Source organism: Haemorhous mexicanus, chromosome 6 (genome assembly GCF_027477595.1).
Source record: "Haemorhous mexicanus isolate bHaeMex1 chromosome 6, bHaeMex1.pri, whole genome shotgun sequence".
In the NCBI taxonomy this organism is placed as follows: Eukaryota; Metazoa; Chordata; class Aves; order Passeriformes; family Fringillidae; genus Haemorhous; species Haemorhous mexicanus.
This window is the reverse complement of record NC_082346.1, coordinates 32563724-32584170: the sequence shown is the minus strand read 5'-3', so window position 1 is coordinate 32584170 and position 20447 is coordinate 32563724. Positions and strand designations below refer to the sequence as shown.

At 39.1% G+C, this 20447-nt stretch overlaps 1 protein-coding gene across 1 annotated transcript in view; it reads left to right on the top strand.

Annotated features, from left to right (window-relative positions):
* Nucleotides 1–3213: 3213 nt before the first annotated feature.
* PALS1 (protein associated with LIN7 1, MAGUK p55 family member) overlaps nt 3214–20447 on the top strand; it is a 55080-nt gene continuing 37846 nt past the window's right edge. Inside the window, exon 1 of the mRNA XM_059849743.1 lies at nt 3214–3362. The gene's annotated coding sequence lies outside the window, so the exon portion shown is untranslated. The remainder of the gene's footprint in view (nt 3363–20447) is intronic.

Sequence of the window (20447 nt, the reverse complement as noted above, 5' to 3'; positions counted from 1 at the left end):
GTAAAACCATTCACAGACGGCAAAGCATAAATATAGTTAAATAGTGACATAAAAAGGAATTTTTACCTGATCTCTTGGTGATTTTTCATTTCCCCTCCAGAGGGCAATGGTTTCAAAGAAAACATTTTGTTCTGTGTTAGGCTGATTCCCCAGCTTGAGTCTGAATTTATTTTTTCTCTTTTCTATTGATTGCAATCAGCCAAATTTAGATTGATCACAATTATATCTGCACCCTGCTGGCAAACAGCGACACCAATGCATGTCAAATTCAATTCATCAAAGATGAACATTTTCTTTGTTAAAAAATATTTGTCTGTGGAACGAATGCACCAATCTTAAAAAGAAAGTTCTATAATAAATAAAGTTGCCTAAATACACTGATTCTGCAGCTGCAAGCAGGCTTTAATGTTTTCATAATCCCAGATAGTAAAAAATAGTAAAAATGTTGTCTAAAATTAAAATGTTCAAAGAGCCAAGCTCACAAAAGGTATCACTTGGGTATTTCTTTTCAGTTCCTTTCTACTTAAAGATAATAACTGAACACTTTGAACAAGAGATGGAAGAAAAAGCTTTATACACTTTGGTAAGTAGTTTTCTCATTTCCTTTAAAAGCTGTCTTTGTAGATCCTCATATGAAAAATTAATCAGCTAAGACAAAACAAAGGAAGATTAAAAGCTTTGATCTTCCCAGTCATCCTTCCATTGCCATCCCTCATCCTCCCATTCACCTTATTTCTCTGTATATTTTCTTTTTAATTTGAAGATTTTGTTAAATTCAAGCTAAAATGTTTATTTTCTCAGAGTAATTTTTGTGTTCTCAGCATACCACCAAACAGCACCCACAAGGCAAAATAAACCATAAGAGCTGAACCATAAGTCTGCTGAAGTGATTCAAAACAGAAAGGTTATCTGGGTCTTAACAAATAATGCTGCTGATCCTGTGCTCTATTGTGAATCCTTTTCAGGTATGACAACTTCTTGGCCTGACAGAGTATTTTAATCTGTTGGATAGAATTAGCCAAGCACATCCCATTCAAGTACCATTTGAATGGATTTGCCAGCTGGGCACGGGCTAACATTAGGGTTGCTGTGATGCCTTGTGAAAGCCAGAGGGAGGAGATTGGTTACCAAAGAAACAAACAGATCTTTAAGCAGATATATTCAAGAGATATCCCAAGCTCAGTCTTAACCTGGTCTGGTAACCCCTTCTGGCAAAAAAAATTAAACTTCAGCTACAGATACAAGACAGTAAAGGACGGAAATGGAAATTCTAGAACAGATGAGACTCCTCCTTTATCTTATTTCAAATTATACACCATATTGAAGAAAATTCCTTTATCCTGGTTTAAAAAAAATGCATGCTGGTCAACATGCAAATTGGAGGGAATGAGATTTTCTGTGGAAAGGAATGCACAAATGCTATGAGCTGAAGGAAACTGTAAGCAGAATTTGTGGCTTTTTTTGTCTGACCATCCCAACCTTGTACGTAGAAAAGAGAGTTCAACAGTGAACAGATAACTGATGAACCTACCTACTTTTTGCAGTCATGTTTTCTAGGCAAGTATCACATTTTGAAAGCATCCTTTGGTTCTAAGATCCTTTGTTAAAGTGCTTTCTAAAAAAGGGTTAATGTGAACTTTCATGAATCATGTTCATATGAAGATAAGAAGACCCATGCTTGGTGCTGCTCAGTCACAAATTACCAGTGTAATTTCATTTTTTTTTAATATTTTTTATTTCCCAAGCAAATAATCCTGCAGTCGACTAACATCTCTATCTCCTGCAGTGCTCCAGTTGTTTTCGCTTGATGCAAAGCCCCTCATTATTGGTCAGAACAGAAATAGATGTTAATATGTTAATAGATGTTAAATACACTTACAAGGCATTACTGCCCTGGGGAGTTAGAGCCACAATGTGAAAAGGCAAAAGCTTTCAGACTTTCCTCTGCAGGTAACTGGGCAGAACATACCTTAGCGTCTTAAGCTTTTTTCACACAGTAAGAAAAACCCTAAGAACGTTATTTTGGGACTTGTAAAATTAATTTTTGTATCTCAGTGTTTAGAAAGGATCCAAAAGAAAACATGATGTAGAGGATACCATTATAGAAGTTGTGGATTTCACTGTGAAGAATGACAGCGTTAAATGGCACAGATTTTTATATGGTTAAACTGAAACAAGGACAGATAGACTAAAGCAGCAGGTACCTCTTTAGGACTTCTCAGTTATCTAAGAAAGCCTTTTTTTACTAGTCTCGTTACACAGAACATTTTTTCTAATGCCTTGAGCAATGATCTAGGCAGGCTAGCCTGAAAAACCACGGAAGTGAGTGCAGTTTGCAGCTCAAAGTCAACCTTAACTGTTGCACACTGAAAAGACATCTCCCTGTTTCTGAAAAAAACCAGCCAAGAATATAAACCACCCGGTAAAACTACTTGTAACCTCCTGTTTTCTTCATTCTTCCAGACAGCGTGTTATGGGCACCTTATGTGCCTCAGCCTCCCAGAGGCAGAATGGACTCTCGATGAGATGAAATACTTTTTTCCCCACACAGGCTCCAGCCTGGCTGGGGCATTCAAGCTTGGGCTGAGGACGCGGCAGCAGCCGGCGAACGGGGGGTTGCCAGGGAGGGTGGAGGAGAAAGGGCTTGCAGCGGCCTGGGCCCAGCAGAGCTGCAGCGGGCGGGGGGCGAGGCGGGCGAGGAGGAAGGAGCGAGTGGCCAGGCGGGCGAGCCGGCTCCGCTCGGGGCACAGGCTCCCATGGTGGTCCCGCTCGGGGGCGCAGAGAGAGCCGTGGCAGAGAGATGGGAGATGACGGCGGGAATGGACTGGATGGAAATGGGCTGCCTGGGGAGGCGGCGGAGTCACCGTCCCTGGAAGCGTTTAAGGAAAGACTGGCCGAGGCACTCAGTGCCAGGGTCCAGTTGTCAAGGTGGTGTTCGGTCACAGGTCCGACTCGATGATCTCAGAGGTCTTCTACAACCTACTCGATTCTGTGATTCTGCGAGGAAGGACACACAAAAGCAGTGCCACGTATCACGTGCCCACTCCACCTGACGGCAGCCCCAGCCCGGCAGCCCCGACCGCCGCCGCGGCCTCCGGGGGCAGCGCCGCGCCGCCCGCCCGGCCGAGGCAGCCGTGGGGCGGCCCCGCGCCTGCGCGGCGGGGCGGGGCGGTGGCGCTGGGGCGGGCGCGGGGCCGGGCCGGGCCGGGCCGGGCTGGGCGGCGGCTGCGCAGCGCTGCGGGGGCTGTGGCCGGCTGGCTCCGCGGACTGGGCGCGGGGACGCCGCGGGACGCCGGAGATTCCGACTTGCAGCCGGCGGCCGACCCCGAGCCGAGCGTGTCAGCGGCGGAGAGAGACTGACGGTGAGCGGAGCGCCTGTGCCCGGCGTGCGAGCAACAGGTCCCGCCGCGGAGCCGCGAGTCTCGGCTGGCCGGAGCCTCCCCCGCGGCCACGGCGCCCGCGCAGGCCCGGGGGTCCGGCAGGGCCGAGGCCGGGCGGGACGGCGGAGCATAGCCGGGCTCGGCGGCTCTCGGGGCTCGGTCCCGGTCTCCGCACCCCGCTGGCGGTGGCCCGGGCTGTACTCTGGCCGCGGGTCCCGGCCGGGCGGGGCGGCCCCGGCCGCGGCGGCTACAGGTGCCGGCGGCGCTGCCGGGAGCGCGGGGAGCCTCCCGAGAGCGGCTTCTGCGGCTTCCCTGCCGCCCATTCTTGGGGTGCTTCCCGGGAGCTTAGGCCCAGGAGTTGTAAGAAAACCTCCCTCACTTGGCTGTGTGTTCTCTCTGCGGACTTGTCGTGGGTTGTGTACGTGTTTAAACAAGGGGGGGAAACTTAAGCTGCCCCCGCGCCCCCCCCCACCCTTTCTCCCGTGCACTTCTGATGCTCTGGCAGCTTTGTGTTTGGAAATGATTCCTCTGTGAAGTTTTTGCTTCGTATTGGTTTATGAAGCTTTGCAGAGCTAAGTTAAAGCAGGTTGAACGTGAGCGACTTCCAGTGTATTTTACAGTGAGCAGTAGTTAGCGCACAACGGAGCGGCTCCGTTTGCCGAAAGCCGTAGTGGTAATGCTCTTGCGGTGCTGCTGCTTCCCTAGCCGAGGCATCGAGCTGTCTGGTGGGAGAGAGAGAGAGACACTACAGCCAGGCAACAAAGAACGCGGTGACTGTGAGCTTGGTGAGACAGACCGCGTGAGAAAATGCAATTGTGTTTGACCTTACTGAGGAATATTTATATACAAACAATGGCTGTCTGAAATAATAATATTGTTAGATGTCTCACATGGGACAGATCCACGAAAATAACTTCATGAGGAGTATTAAAAGGGGTAACTATCAATAAGTGCTATGAGGGTATTTTCTTTTAAAGATAAAGCCTCTATTGGAATTTAGGCATAGCCTATATCCATAGCTCACTTACTAGAGCAAAATAGTTTCATTCTAGATTCATGATGATATATAGCTGATTGCAGACTTCTAACAAGTGGCTGATAGTGATCTTCTATGTGTTTGCTGATTCTGTTGCCTATGTCGTAAAGGGATCTCTGTCCTTTGTGAGGATTGAGGTGTTTTTCATGAATTTGTAAAAAAATAAGGTATCTTTGTATTGTCTTTAGACATCTGAGTCTGCAAGCTTTTGGTTTTGACCTGTTGTCCAGATTTTCATGGTACATTACTTTTTCTTATGATCATATTAGAGCTGTTACTACACGTCTGAATGCCAAACACTTTAGAGTCTGGCTGGATGATGTACATGTAAACTCTTTTCCAACATGCTGTGCTTAAAAAAAAATCCAGTATTTTACACATTAAAAGCTAAAGTAATGCTTAGCACTGTAGACACTTTTAATAAGGCATCAAAATGACGTTTTGAGGCAATGTTGTAGGATGTTACATATAATTATCATTATTGGTAATAAAGTAATAGAGATTTAAATGTTAGTCCATGGTCACAGAACTCTTTTTAAAGTATTTTTTTCAGAGTTTACATTCTTCTGATGTGTGTCATATTACCTTGCAGTGTGTGGAATAACAATGGATGGTGATGTTTTTCTGTATAGAGTTAGCTGTTGGTAAATACTGTAATTTTACTTAGTTTCTATTGAATTTCTTCTGAAAAAGGTCTGAACTTTAAAGTGTGCATCAAAATATTTATCAGTAGACTGATTTATTTGGCTTAGGAATCTGCAGGAGTTACTTATGACCTTTGAGGGGTGACAGCATCTTTCAGTACAACAGCAGTACATTATAAAGAACCACAGAAAATGCAATGCAGAGGTTGGGATTCATACCAAGAGTTATGGATACAGAAAACTTAATGTAGTCTGAAGTTTATGTGCATCCATATATTGACCCTTGTTTATAATAAAATAATTCCGTTTGTTGTACTAAAAAGCTTAAATTTTCCTAATACTTCATTTGATGCTTTAATTAGAATCTCCTGCTATATTTAAAAGTTGCAGGCTTTTAAAAAACCTACAGCATTTTTACATGCAAATTCTGTCTCTTCAAAATTGGATCTTAACATCAGAACTGTTTCAGCTACTGTTTTTTTCCCAGTTTGTACTTTGAAGTGCATTCCTTTTACAGTGTTAGACTTTTAGAATGCTGAAGGCTAACATTTCAAACAGTGTGCTATTTCCTAGATAGCAGGATTTGTATTTGTATTCATATGCCATGTTAACAACTTTTAAATGTTCAGCAACTGACATTTTTAAAGTACTTTCTCGGTCACTGTTGCAGATTTGGAAGACTAATTACCGCCTTGATCATGCATTTGAAAACCTCAAGACTTTTTGTAAATATTAATTAAATACTGCTCAATTGTTTTCCTTTTATTAATGGGCAAAGAGAAGCATTTGTGTATTTGAAAACGTTTGCAGTGAGTCCGTGATAGAAAACTCGGTGGAAACAATTTAAGTTGTGGTTTAAAATCGGGTCTGCTGGCAGAGTTGCTTTTCTGGTGTAGTTATCTACCTTGGAGCATTTTTCAATAGGGTGCTTCTGTCAACAGGGGCACTTTATGTACACATCCTCTTTCCTTCACTCCCAATACATTTAGACAAGCTAGACAAAATGTCTTAGTGTGGTTCAAGCTAAAGTATGAGGCAGAAGAATGAGGAGATTTGAACTAATTCAGTTTATATCTCAGACTATTTTAAAGTAAGCTTTTGGGGTTTTTTAGGTTTTTTAAACGGGAGGTGATCAGCTGTATATGTCTTTTGGTAAAGACTTGTTTTATAATGCTGAGGTGTCTGCACACTAGCACATAGCTGTGTGGGAAGAAAAAAATGCTGTAACTCTCAAAGGTTGCAGCAGTTAAATTAGAAAGCAAACACAGATACCATCAGTAATGCACACTTCTAAAAGGAATGCCCCAATTCTGTGAAGACCTAATCTTACACACTTCTCTTTTGGCAGAAAAAGGATGTAATGTTGCATTTCTTTAAAGATGTGGAAATAATTTTGAGTACCTACCCAGCATATTGAGATTTGGATTCAAATCCTTCTACTCTTTAGGGGAGCTGCCAATTCCCAAAAGGAATACCTTAACTGCCAGACCAGTGGGTGTTTTGGTTTGATTCTTTAGGAGTAGTAGTCAGTCAGGAAGGGAGTGAATATGTAGCCCAGGGACTTGCTTGATAAAGTACAAAATAATGATATGGATTCAGGTCTTCTTCTTACAGACAAAGTGTTGAAAGAGTAAAGGAAAGGGATTTTTCTTGGGGGTGTCTTTTTTTTCCCTAGCATGGTGTGAAATTTTGAAGACTTAAATCTCCGTTCTTTATGTTTATTCTTTCCTGACTTGGCCAGTTCCTACTCAAGTTGAATGTTAGATATCTGAACAGTACCTGTAACACGTCCTTTTCCTTTTAGAGCAGGTCTTGGTTGTTTATTTGTGGGTTGTGGAGTCTAGTAGGTGGCATGGCATTTAGGTTCCCCTGTGGATCTAGTTCTGCTTTGTTCTAAGACGCCAAATAATTAGATATAGAAATGTAATTGTTTCAACATACCTGTGATTATTATCTGCTATAATAGGGCTGGTCAGTGCCTTGTGTTTCCTTCAATAATTTGCATCATGTATCTGTTCTGGTTCTGGCAGTAATTGTTTTCTAAAGAAAAAATAATGAATAAGAAATAGCTAATAGGTTTTGTTTGAACATTTTTAATACTTGATTTTGCCTCTAGTGTTGTATTTTTAAAATTTCAATTCTATGGTTGGAGAAAAGGCTTGACTATTGATACATGTGACAGTACAGCTCATGGTCTTTAGTGTCTGAATTTGCTATAATTTATCAGCATAGACAGTAAACTCCTCATGTCCTGCAGAGGTCTAACAAAATAATAGATGTTAAACAGAAAATCTGGGAAAATATAGCTTTTCTTAAGAAATAGAAGATAGAAACCAAACCATAATTTTCATTCTTGTACCAGGACGCATCATCTGAGGAAGCTATTCTGGTTATGTGTGGTTATTTGGCTGTAACAGATAATTCAGAAGACTCTCAAATGTGGGAGTTTTTCTGGGGAAAAGCAGTTTAAAACCAGGAATGATTTCTGGCAAGGATATATTAGAAGTGATAGGACAGTTAAGTGGTCCTTTACAAAAGGTATTAGGAGCACTCAAGTGTGATAATAGTCAGTATGTTAGCATCTAAATCAACCTGGGTACATGCATCGGCTGAATAGTCAGTGTGAATTGCCTTGTGTGAAGTTGTTCAGTGATTTCTTCAAGCTCTCTAGGAAGCTGAATTCAGTAAAACCATAAACCTTTGATAACTGGGAAGTGCCAGTGCAACCTCAGCATCTGCTCTTTGACCTGGTGATGGTGCTGGGAGGTGGCTGGTATGCATTCCAAGTCTGTTTCCAAGGATAACTGTATATTTTTAAAGTCAGGAAGGAGAGGCTGGAAAAGTATTCATTTAGGTACCAGTAGTTTTGAGTGGAGCTCAGAGCAGAAATGTGTGAGTTCAAAGGAGGACAATGTATGCTGGTACCTGAAGGAGTTAATTCTCATTTTAACAGTATATTGTGAAGAATATGTGAGCTGTGTGATGTCATAGGAGTGACTTGTGTATATTAAAGAGGAATGAAACTTTAAAGAGCTTATCTGAAGGTAGATAAAATATAACTGGTGTGATGTCATGGTAAAAACACTGTTGAGAGAAATTACTTAGCTTTTGAGGTTTTCTGGAGCCAAATTTTGATCGTGTTTTGGGTGGCAGAGAAACCAGCAGGATCAGCTGTGAATATTCAAGTGAAAACCTAAGTGTTTTCTTGGGTCTTGAACCTGAATATTCAAGTGTAAACCCAAGTGTTTTCTTAACTGAGGTGATCTTTGCAATTAAGGTCAGTGGAGGTGGTATGTTTTGGTAATGCCTTCCTTGTTAGTCACTTATTTAGAAATCACTGGTTTTTAGTGTGGCAGAGGAGAAAACTAGGGAGGGAAGCAAGTTTGTCTGCGTGGTGTTTGTGGTACCGAGTTAAATTCTTTACTGTCACAGATACCATGGCAACTTTTCTTTTGAATTCGATGCCTTTGTGTATAAAGCTAAGGCCTCACCTTAATATCCGATCATGCAGTGTTCCTGTAATGTTGTGGTTGAGAGCTTGTGATTGCCCTTGTTTGTCTTGTTTTATCAAATTGCCATTTACTTGTCAGCTACTGTTAATTAAACTTGAGAGATTAATTATAGGTTAATTCAGTGTACTTTGGCTAAGATAATTAAAGTTGCTTTTATATAAAAACTGTGTTATAGATAACTGTGTTGTGCATTGTAGAAAACTGCAAGTCTTGTGTTGGCTAAGAGAGCATGTTGCTAATTCCACTTTTGTGTCTTGTTTTCTAAATGTTCTCTCGTCTCTGAAAGCAAAGCTCAAGCCTTTGGGTTAAGCATTGAGATTTGAAACGGGTGAGGGTTTGGTTTGCATAGGTTTGTATCATCTTGATTGTACTTCTTACAAATGTATATCATTGTTTTCAGAGGACTACTCTCTTCTTCCCAATGTCTGAAAGGCTGTGTGATGTCAGCAGAGAAACTTAGTCCTCTCTTACTGGGACAGTGTAGCATTAGTGGACATCACGTGCTTTTGCAGAATCAGTTCCTGTAGGATCAAGTGCTGATGGAATTGCTTAGTGCCACTATGCAATGACATTTACATTTTGTTTGAATGGTATTAAAAGTACTAAAACGTAGGAGAGAAGGAAATTGGTTTTTAAAATGGAACTGGGTATATGTATTTAAGGTAGTGATTGTTGTACAAGAGTTAAAACCAACATAAAACAAGCTCTTACCATTTAATTTTGTTTCAGTAATCAAGATATGTTCTAAATTAGTAGCCTAATTACTTACAGGCAGGAATTAGCACAGTGTCTTAGTGTAAAGTGAGGTAAAAGCTGATCAGCTCAACATTGTCCTCTTGGGCTGACTGACTAAAATGACTTGGTAGCCTCACAGTATTGGTTTTTTGAGGAGTGGAATAGTCTGTTTCACATATTTGTTTTTAAGAGTATAAACAGCATTAAAAATCCATTTGAGCCTAAGTTCTTATTAGATTTGTAGACTCTTTCAATGGAATTATCAATTTAATACTTTGCTGTACAGAGAATATTAACTTAGTGTGTGTTGTGATCTTCTCTCAAAATTTTAACTATTGTCATCAACACTTCCTAGTGAAGTGTGTTCCTTCAAGCTGATATAATGAAGGCCAGCTAGAACTCTGAAGAGGCAAGTTACTTGGCTTCAGTGGAAAGAGAGCAGCAGTTTGAGGATTCTGCAGTCAGGTAGAGTCTTTTCTGCTTTTCAGCCTACTTAGATTTCTTCTTTCTTCATTAGCTCATCAAGCAAGATGTAAATAGTAAAAACTGAAAGTGTATCCCAAAAGAAGCTGGGAACTGAAAAATTTAATGTTGCTTGTACTTCCTCCCAAAAGAAAAAATACTGAGAGTGATTTTAAGATAACAGGCAAAAAGCTGTTCAGCTAAAGTCTGGTTATTGTGTATTTTGTAGGTCATTTATTTCTTTAGGCTCTTGTTAATTTTGAAGTAAGGAAAAGTCAAAATGATAAGCAATGCAGAGCAATTTTTTCTTGACTGAGAAAAGAGAACCCAGCACCTAATAATATCTTTTGAAGCAGCAGTGGAGAGTTGGTTTTGGCTTACAGTGAATGAAGTAATTTTTAGGTTAAATGCTAATTTTGAGACTAGTACACTTACTGCTATTAGGGCTTAGTCTTAGGAATCACTTTTGAAGAGTCAGGATATATTGTTTTTCCATAGGTCTTTCCTGATTTAATGTGGACTTATATTTCTGACCATGCATTTTTGGCCCCTTGTTCATCTTCTTGCATTTTCCTTCTGCAGACCTTCAAACATGAGTCTGTCTGTTCTCTCTGGTTAGGGAAGATGGGCAAAACTGGAAGGGAAGCGAAGGTTCTGTGTGTTGGATACACTGCTTCTCTTTCTTTTGGGAGGAAGGACAAGTGACATTTACTTTGTCAATTCCTATCTTTCTTTGGGATGCACTTAATGAAATGTGGTAGGTTATCTCAGGTAGATGCTCGGCTACAAAATGTAAAGAGCTGCTTTTTTGAAGCTTGGTTTAGTTTCAGAAAGGGGGGGACTGAAAAACTGGAATGACTCAACAGTATTAACAAAACAATACTACAACAATACTACAATATAATAATCTCAAAACTGTGGACTCCTTTCTGCTAAAATGTCATTGTGTTGATGGCTTAGCTTTGATCAGCAGTAGGGCCCTCTGTTATAAATTCATCTGTATGATGCTGAACTTGGAATCTGCATGATCTACTTGCTTGGGAAAGCAGCCTTAGAAGCTAGGTATCTCAGTTAAAGTTGAGATGGGGTGATCTGCAGAAATTAAGTTAGGCCTGCTTATTGTGTACCAACCTCTTTTTGAAGACTATTGTAGTAGGAAAGTATTAAATTTTTGCATATATTTTTTAAAAAATTTAACAACTTGAGTTGCACACTTGAATTTATATATACTTTATCCCCTAAGCCAGTTTTTGACCTGACCTCTGTTGGTGAGAACTTCAGACAGTTTCTCCTTTTGTCAATATTTTTGAAGCCTTTTCCATACAAATATTTAATGAATGCAGCTGCATACCTAAATGGTTGGGTAGTAAATGTAGGCTGGTTTGTGTTCCCTCTTAAGTGCATACTCTTGTCAAGTCTTAAAAAGATATGTAATGCTGTTCATTTGATACTATGTGTGTTAGTGCTCCCTGAAACTTACGTAGTTGGGACTTCCTGTGATAATTAAAATTCCATACAAATCTTTAGTTCTTGATTTCTTAAAGCTAATTTGAAATTAATCATGTTAAGTACTTTAAAGGCTGAATATTCAATCAGTGCCTGTTAAACTTACTTGCAAATTGTTTAACAGTTCACATTTTGTTTCTGATACTTTCTGGTGAGATTGTGGTTTTTTGTTCTTGGATGGATTTGTGATGATTGGCACAGCTGATTCTTTCTACTTTAGAAGAAATTCAGATTGCAGCCACAGCTCTGGGGAATCCTAGATTTTGTGATGTCAGTTTTTTACCTTTTCCTGCTCATCTCCTCTGCTCTAGTTCATTTGCAGAATTAACAAGTGCTCGTTCCTCAGTCATTATGGTTCATGGTGTGATATCTGAAGCAAACTGCCATGCCAGTCTTAGCAATGAAGTGGCTGAGGTGGCAGCACATGTTCCCTCCTGACAATTCTACTTTTGGAATCAGTGACTTCTGATGGCAGCAGCCTACAGCTGAGGATAGTAACTTAATCTGCTACAACAAGATTTGCTAGAGCTTGTCTATCAGCATCTTTAAGCTTGCTGTTCTTTTAGTTCAGCCTCATATGAAGTCTTATTTTTTTCTTTATTTGGAAAACAAACCACAAGGAGAAATAATAATTGACCTTATTTTATGATTTCTTCACAACAGATTCCATGTTAAACTTGTGACTTCTACTTTGAGAAATCCATAAATGGCATATTATTGCTGACCATTACACTATTTCAGGTATCATGGATTCATGTTGTTATTTTAGTATATTCATACAGGTATATTTCTGAACATTTTTGTTTAGCAGGTAAACCATGCAGAAATGCACTGAATCAGTTTAATGTACAGCACCATAGGGTGTACAGAACTGAAAGCCAGATAATGACAGCAGTAAAAAGTATAAGACCTGTTACTCTTAAGACTGAAATGTTGTGCTTGAGAGCTGTGTGAATGGGTGCTCTAAAGTTTAGAGGAGTAAGAAAGCGTTAAAAGTATATTTATGGGTTTAGCTTGCTAAAACTTAAAGTTCTCTAATAAATACCCGTTGTTTGTATTCAGAATTGCAGACCTTGGTCTTGAAAGAGCATAGGTGCATACTTAGAATGATTTGAGTTAGTGGAGCATGAAGGTATTCATAAATCTCACTGACCTCAAATAATAGATTCTGATTTCAGGACCTAATTTGTAACATTTTTTTCTCTAACTCAGCATATTTTTAATCTGTGAATGATAAATAATATATATGGAAACAATACTATTTCTTTTCATAAGAATCCATCAAGAACAAAAAGGTTATGAATGCCAATTCTCTTGGAAGTTCTCTAGATAAATCTGGCTAAAGAGTTTTTTAATATAAAATGCGAGGTGGCTTCAGGTAGAAAATACATCTCAGACAAGTATCTTCCAATGAATTGGTCAGTTGAAAAAAGGCATGTGAAGCTTTTGGTTCAAGTTTCAAAACACCTGGAAGTGATGGACCACCTGTGGGATACATAAAACTTACCCAACCATGGGATACCTTTCTAATTTTGCTTTATTATTTCTGCTTTGCAAAAATAGATTTTGTTATGTCAAGTATTGTAGCCTTGGTAGTGGTGGAACAAAATTCTCTGCCTGCATTGCTGAGAAGATTTGCAGTCTCTGGGGACCAAAGAACTACAACTACACTCCAATACTCTAAATTAAGTGGGATATTATTAACAGAATGTCTGCTAAACAGATATGTCGTAAGAATAGAATCATTGATTTGTTTTAAAAAGTTGTAAGTTTCTACAGCTTTGAAGGAAAAATCACAGACTTGAAAAAAATTGAATTCATTGTTGTAAATATTGGGTGTCCTCTCTAATTAGTCTGTTGTTTCCACTGATAATCATCAATGGCTGCTGCATTGATTGTTTTGAAATTTTGAAATGGATTTATAGCCCATCCTAAACTGCATTGTAGTAGGTGTGAAATTGACAGTTGGAAGTGACAAAACAGAAATAATAAATAACAGGTAATGTACATCCCAAAATTAGTTTCCGTTTCCTTAGTAGCCAAAGGTGAAAAGTGACAATAAAGTGTAGAAATTTCATCAAGACTCTGTGAAAATCAGATATACCTGCTCTGATTTACCTCACTTCTACTGCTGGTTGATTCAGCACTAAGGATTAAACCCAGTGACCAGAATTGCTAGTTGGTTATTCTGAGTATAGCATCATAGAATGTGCTGATTTGGAAGGGACCCACAGGGATCATCGAGTCCAGCTCCTGGCCCTGCACAAGACACCCCAAGAGTCACACCCTGTGCCTGAGAGCATTGTTCAAATGCTGCTTGAACTCTGTCAGGCTGGTGCTGTGACCACTTCCCTGGGGAGCCTGTTCTAGTGCCCAACCACCTTTGGGGTGAAGAACCTTTTCCTAAAATTCAGACTAAACCTCCCCTGACACAGCTTCATGCCATTCTCTTGGGTTCTTCATTGGTGATCAGAGAAGAGATCAGTATCTGCCCTTCTGTGTGAATAGTGCTGCAGCTCTTATTCAGGTAGTCAGTATTTTTCTGATGTTACTTGAAAAAGTGGCTATTGCTCTGTATGCTCTGGTTCCAGACAGGATGGTAAAGTCACCATAGTATTCCTGGCTTGTTCAGGAAAAGTATCTGGGTGTTCTTGGTCTGTTTGGTTTTCCCACCTCTGAAAAATTCTCAGTATTAAATGCTTCCTTAGGGCAAGAACCTGTGTTCTCACTGTGCAAAACTGTAAAGGGTATTCTTACAACCTTGTCTTTGTTTCCTGTTATCACACAGTGTACATGTAACAAGTGTTCAGAAGGGGTGCTGAAAAAGAAAGTAATATGCAGAGCTGTTAGTGAAAAACCTCTGCCTGTAAGGCTTTAGGACAATATGAGGGGAGCTGCTTTCAAGTAAGGGACTGGTGCTGTTCACAGTGTGTCTGCTGGGTTAGAGGTTGGGCTAACCTATTGGACTTTTCAGACAGCTAATACTACTTCACATTTCAGCCTTTTTCATAAGGAACTCTAAGACACAAAGATTTGCTTTTGTTACTTCTGACTAATGGTACAAAACTGAGTATCCCCTGTAACTTCTGGCACTATTTCCCAACCTGATTTTACTTGCCTTGTATATGGAGTTCCAAATCCCAGTTAAAATTCTTTGCTAGAAGTATTTTCAGTCTACAGACTTTGTCTGAAAGACCATATTCAGTGGCTTCATAATTAGACTCTTTGGTGTCTCTATAAACAACAGTCGCATCTTTTAGTGAATAAAGAAGGAATTCAAGGTTGGTGCCCAGACAAAAGCTGTCACCTGGCCAGGACCCTGCAGAGCCATACTGTCTGATGCACTGGTATGCCAGGGAGGGAGCAATATGTTTTCTGAGAGCCCTGTTCTCTATACTTGTGATTAAAATGCAGGTGCACTGAGAGGAGTTGTCAAGATCTTGGAGTGCCTAATTAGCACAGCAGAGACAGAAATTAAATTTATCATGGTTTATTAATTTTAGGCCACTGCTGTTTGTGCTGGACCCAAGAACTTCACCATGTCATTTGATTTTAGTCCTCTAAGCTTGTATCTGCAGACTTTGCTGTTATGCAAAGTTTCCCAGTCTCTTACTGCTTAATGGGAATATTGATAAAATATTTCTATTGGAAATTTAGGGGTTTTTTTCCAGACACTATACTGAGTGGTCCTTTGAAAATTTGCTAGAAGGCTTTTTCTAACTGACCTGTGGTCATGGCAGTCCTCCTCATTATACTCTCGGCTCTGTGGTGAAAAAAATTTCTTGGGGTCCCCTTGACATGAGGGATGAAGGGAGCCAGCAACATTGCTCTCATAATGCTATTTAGCTGCTATAGCTGTGTCATAGCTTGACTAAAATCATGTTCTTGTATTTGTATGTCTTTTACAGTTCATGCAACTATTTGGTTCATTTTGTGCACTGCCCTTAATAAAATCTTAATTACTTTTGTAAGCAAACCACTTTTTTGCTCTTATGTCAAATAGCCTTTTAATTAAAAATTAATTATTTAACTCCTGTAGGCTGTTCCTTATCTCTACATCTCTTTGTATATTTCTTTTGTTTCATGTGCAAATCATGTCGTGTCTCTCATTTACACTACTGGTCTTTAGACACTACTGGTTCTTTTAAGATGAGCAAAACCTACTCTGGGTGTATGGTCTACTCTACAAGAGTTTGAAACAATTTAGCTTTGAAAAGTCTGTAACTCATCAAAAATTGCAGTCATTTTGGTGATGAAGAGAGACCACTGTTTTATATGCAGATGATCTCATGATCTCAGAGCTTTTTCCTACTGAGAATGGTAGATATCTTTCCTTTTGGTTCGTTTTCTGCCATTTTATTCTGATACGCTGGCTCTTGTGCATTGTGATATAAGGTAGAGGATGTCTCTATGTTGCAGAATTCTATCTTAAATTCAAGTGGGAAAACTGGTAGGAGGAAATAGAGGATGTAACTTGATTGCTCTGAATCATGGATATACATACTCGATGAGGGATGGGTGGTGTATATTACTGTACCTTGAAGTTTTTCAGCTGTGCTGCTCCAGTGCATTGTGGGAATTTACTGCTATGAAGTCTTGAAAAAAGTATGTTTAGGAAACTGTAGTCTTCTGTTTTAGCAGGTCAAAGCTCTTCAAATTGCTAGGCAAGAGAAAGACCAAATATTTGCAAAATTTACAGTGACAAATGTTGATACCTGTAGCAACTAGAGTACTTGCAGTACTCTAGTACAAGCCTGTCAGATGCCATGGTTAGGGTGAGGATAAACGTGCCTGTCTCTTAGGATGACTGCAGTGAAGGCCTAAAATTGGTCTTTTATGGATCTGGTGCTTTTAGTGATATTAGGTGTTCTGTCTTCTAATTTTGCTGTTTTTTCCTTTTGCTCACAAGATATATGCACCAGACTGGGTGGTTATAATTTCTACATACATAACCATTTCAGTTTACTTTTCATCACATTTCATATACCAGAATCAAAGAAAATATGCTTGCTTTCTTTCTACTCCTTTGTCATAGAAAGAAAACACAGTTTATCTCTTCCAGTGGACCATAACTTTCGCTCTTTACTGTTACCATTTGGCTGACCTCTTTGATCTGAAAAACTTTGTGTAAAGACAGTGGCAGCTTCCCAAGCAGTGTACAGAAATGCTGCTATTGGCCATGAGCCCCATATCCAGTTAGTTTTCTTGCTGTCTGTTCTGTCATCTTAGCCTTGCTCCTTGACAATGGAGTCTGCTTTTTATACTAGCAGGGAATTTAGAGTACTTTGACTTTGCTGTTGTTGTGATTATTGCTGGAATGGATACTTACTCTGGCTTCTCCTTAAATCACGTAGTTCTAGACTCTCCCCTTTTTTTTCCTCCCTATTTTTGTCATCTGCATTTTCATTCCTTACTCTGTTTTTTCTCAGAGAAAAACAAGGTGGGTCCTCCTTAGCATTCATATTGTGTTCAGCTTCTGGTAGTAGTCTGGAGCAGCAATTGTAGCCATGGCACCTGGTTTTGCAATAGGGCAAGACTGATAATTTTTTGTCAAAAGTGCTTAGAATATTTCCAGGTGTTCTGACTTTTAGTGATGGTGAATGCCATCATTTATGGCGTGTTTAGTAGTCAGTCTTTCTCAGGCTGACTTCATAATTGTAACACTGTTTTCCAGAATGTTTCAGTTTCATAGTGCCAATTGCAGTTTTGTACATTGACTAATGTTAGGTTGCTGATTCGTCTCTACCTCTAGAGGAAGACACCTGTCCGTGTGGTCTCACCACGAGGGCAGCATCCAGGATTCTCATTTTGCTGAAGGGTTTACAAAGTAATACTTTCACTCAAAAGTTGATACTTTTACAGTTATGTAAACATGATTTTAAGAAAGTATGCCCAGAATATTACGGTTCTTTTTATTCAAAGTATTAGTGTAGTAAAACAGTCAAAGACTAATTTACTGAAGACTTTATTCTCTAACCCAAAGAAGAACTGCCAAATATGTTGCTAGCACTCTCAAATAAGCTTAATTAGAGAAATTTGGCTCTAGAGTTCTGAATTTAAGAGTAGATTGTGTTCAGTTGGTTGGCATTTGTGTTCTTATGAAGCTTCAGCCTTCTAATAAATGTGTTCCAAAGGAGTCTATGCTCTGGTGGCTCTGGAATGCTTAGTGAAGACACTGTTACTTCAAGTGGCTATAAATGAGAGAGTTTACAGTTTATGGCTTTGGGATTATTTTGGGACATGGAGTTCTTAAATTCTGATTCAGAAGTGCCTGATGGCCAAGCTATAAATATTGGGTAATAAAATTTGTGATGCTTTCTTTAGAGAGATTTATCAGGTATGTTGGTATAGTGCATATATATGTGTTTGCATCACTGGTATGTATAACTTGTACAAACTTAATCTTTAGGTATTTGTTTAAGGGGTTGGGTGTGTGATAGATTCTTCCAGGTATTGCTCAATAACTTTTTTGAATGTATTCTTAATGTTTACTGCCCTTTTGTAATGCTAAGATATCCTGCATTCATCAGTTGAAAGCATTCTTACCTCTCTTCCCATGTTCTTGTTAAAAAATATCTCAGTTGTTGAGGTCTGACATTAGCGCCAGGAGGAAATCTTTCCTTAAGAGTCGTTTCCTTATCTTGCATCGATTTTTTTTTTTTTTTATTTTAACTTAAGTTTACTTAACTTTATTTTAGTTTTTGTGCACACTCACTTCAGTTAAAAGTGGCGTCCTAATAACTTACCTCTCTCATACTTTTCTGTTGAGAAATACAAACTTATTTCAGGTGACAAAGTAAAAATTCGTGAAAGATAAAGTGAGGACAAATCAGTGAATTTTGAATTTGTACATAAAAACTAGGGAGACAGCCTGACTGGCTGTTGTATTGTGATTTCCATTTTCTCTTGCTGTTAACATTTTCTTTAATATTGTTAATGTTAACATATGCTTTTCTACAGGGGGTCTCAGTAGGTAATATGAGTTTATGGAACCAGTCTTAGTTGTCAGACACTTTTGAACGTTATAACAATGTGGCAAAATGTATGTTTAGTTTAGGTTTTTGGGAAGTTGGTTTGTGGGTTTTTTTTAATAAGTAATTGTGTATATGTTATTATAAGCAAGTGTAAAGTACAGGTTAACATACATTTCACTGTTTATCTGTTTCACTGGCAGAGAATGTTAAGCATGACTGAGAATTTTCTTTTTTGTATTAAAACCAACGTTCATTATTCAGCTTTCAACTAATGAGTTGGGTGGGGAAAAATGGCTTTAAAGATGCTACCAAAGAAAGAAAACATTTTAAACAAAGTTTATAACACTGTTGTTTAAAGAGTCATCTTCAGTTTGATTAGTGTAACAGTTGAGAAGAAATACTTCCTTAAGTTCAAATGATGTGTTGGAAGTTCATTGCACTAAAAGATTCACTCCATGATCTTAGGCAAAGAAAGGTTTCTGCTGATTTCACTTTCCTAAGTCTTGAAATTTTGTTCCTTAACATGAATTGAGAGTTCTGAGGAGGGACTTATGTCGCTTAGCTTGCCAGTGTTTTTGCCTGGCTTCCACAGTCATGCTTAATATCTTGGTTCGACAGCTCAAGTGACTAATTATTGCGCCATTAGATACTAAAAAAGTTTGCCTGGCTTCATGTAGAAAGGAGTCTTACATTCCTGTGAATTTATCCCAGATTTATAGTGTTTTCTTAATAAAAAGAAGAAATGCTTTAACGAAGTTTCAGAAACTGAATGGTCATTCTTTGATTTAGGAAAAGAGTTGAACTGTGAAAAAGCTCAAGTCAGTTAGGTACTTGAATTCACTTTGCAGAAGTGAGTTTGTTCCTGTCATGTTTTTATTTTGATTTGTGTAACAGATTGCTAACATTAGGCCCAAGAGTCCGCTTAGATTTAATAGGAAAAAGAGAGACTGTTTTTATAAGGTACAGAAGGTCTCTAATGTTATGTCTTTATAGCCTTGTGAAGTTTTCTTATGCATTTTTATTATGAAGTCTAATAATGTAGATTATTTACAGAGCATTTGATTTTCACATCCTCTAGTGAAATTTTGGTCATACTTCACATAAAATATTTTTCTGCACATTTTCAATGTGACCTTTGTTTTAAGTTACTGCATGGTGTAGGTATGTGCAGCAGGTTGCCCTTATAGTGTGATCCAGGAATCAGCATGAGCTCTTTGGTCATGCTTGGCATTGATCTTTTAAACTTGCTCCTGCAAGTTTGAAAGGTCATTATTATAATTACTGGGAAAGGTGTTTTGTAGTTTTTGTCCGTTCCCAAGTGGTTATCCATATATTAATTCTGTTACATACCTGAGGTAGTACTTTTGTTTGTATTAGTGTTTAATCAGTAGGTGGTCTTTTTAATGCCTTCTGCTGCAGAAAATTAAGATCTGTGTTATTGCTGTCCTTTATAAAAAGAGGGGAGGGGGGAAACCTCTTGCTTCTGAGTTGAGGATTATACTATTTACACAAAGATAATAGAGAATAATAGTGAGTATCCTCAGGTAATGAATGTGCAGAGATGTTCAGATACTGAACTCACCATGTTAAACACTAGAGTGATTAATTTACCATTTTTATTTGGTAGGAAATATGCTCAAAAATAAATGTAAATTTTGTGGTGCTTTACACCTGCAGTATTTGAGCATGCTTTTTAAGAGAGACCAATACTTCCCTTTTAACTGCCCTGTTTACATCATCAGGAAGATATGCAAATGGTTGTAGATGTGTGGTTGCTTTTCTGTGGTTGGTTTTTTGGGGTTTTTTTGGTGGTGGGGTTTTATTTTGATTGTTTGGGGTTTTTGGGGTTTTTTTTGGTAGATTTTGTTTGGGTTGTTACAGATGAAAAGAATCAGTAGGTGTTGGATGAGATTTTTTTGTGGGAGGTGAGGAGAACTCACAGAATATGGTCCCATTAGAGGCAGTCCCGTTTGGACTTATCTCCCTGCTGCCAGGGCTAGGAGTTTGTACTTGTCTTTATTTTTGCCTGTTTACTTCCCTGGTCTCAAAACCTGTGCTCCTGACCCTTATGCCAATCTTGTCACCTTTCAGATTATTGTGATCTGTTCTGCCATGCCAATTTGACCAAAACGAACCAAACAAAAGTATTTTGTGACATTCTGCAATCTTGTTGAATTAAAATTGCTTGGTGACAGATT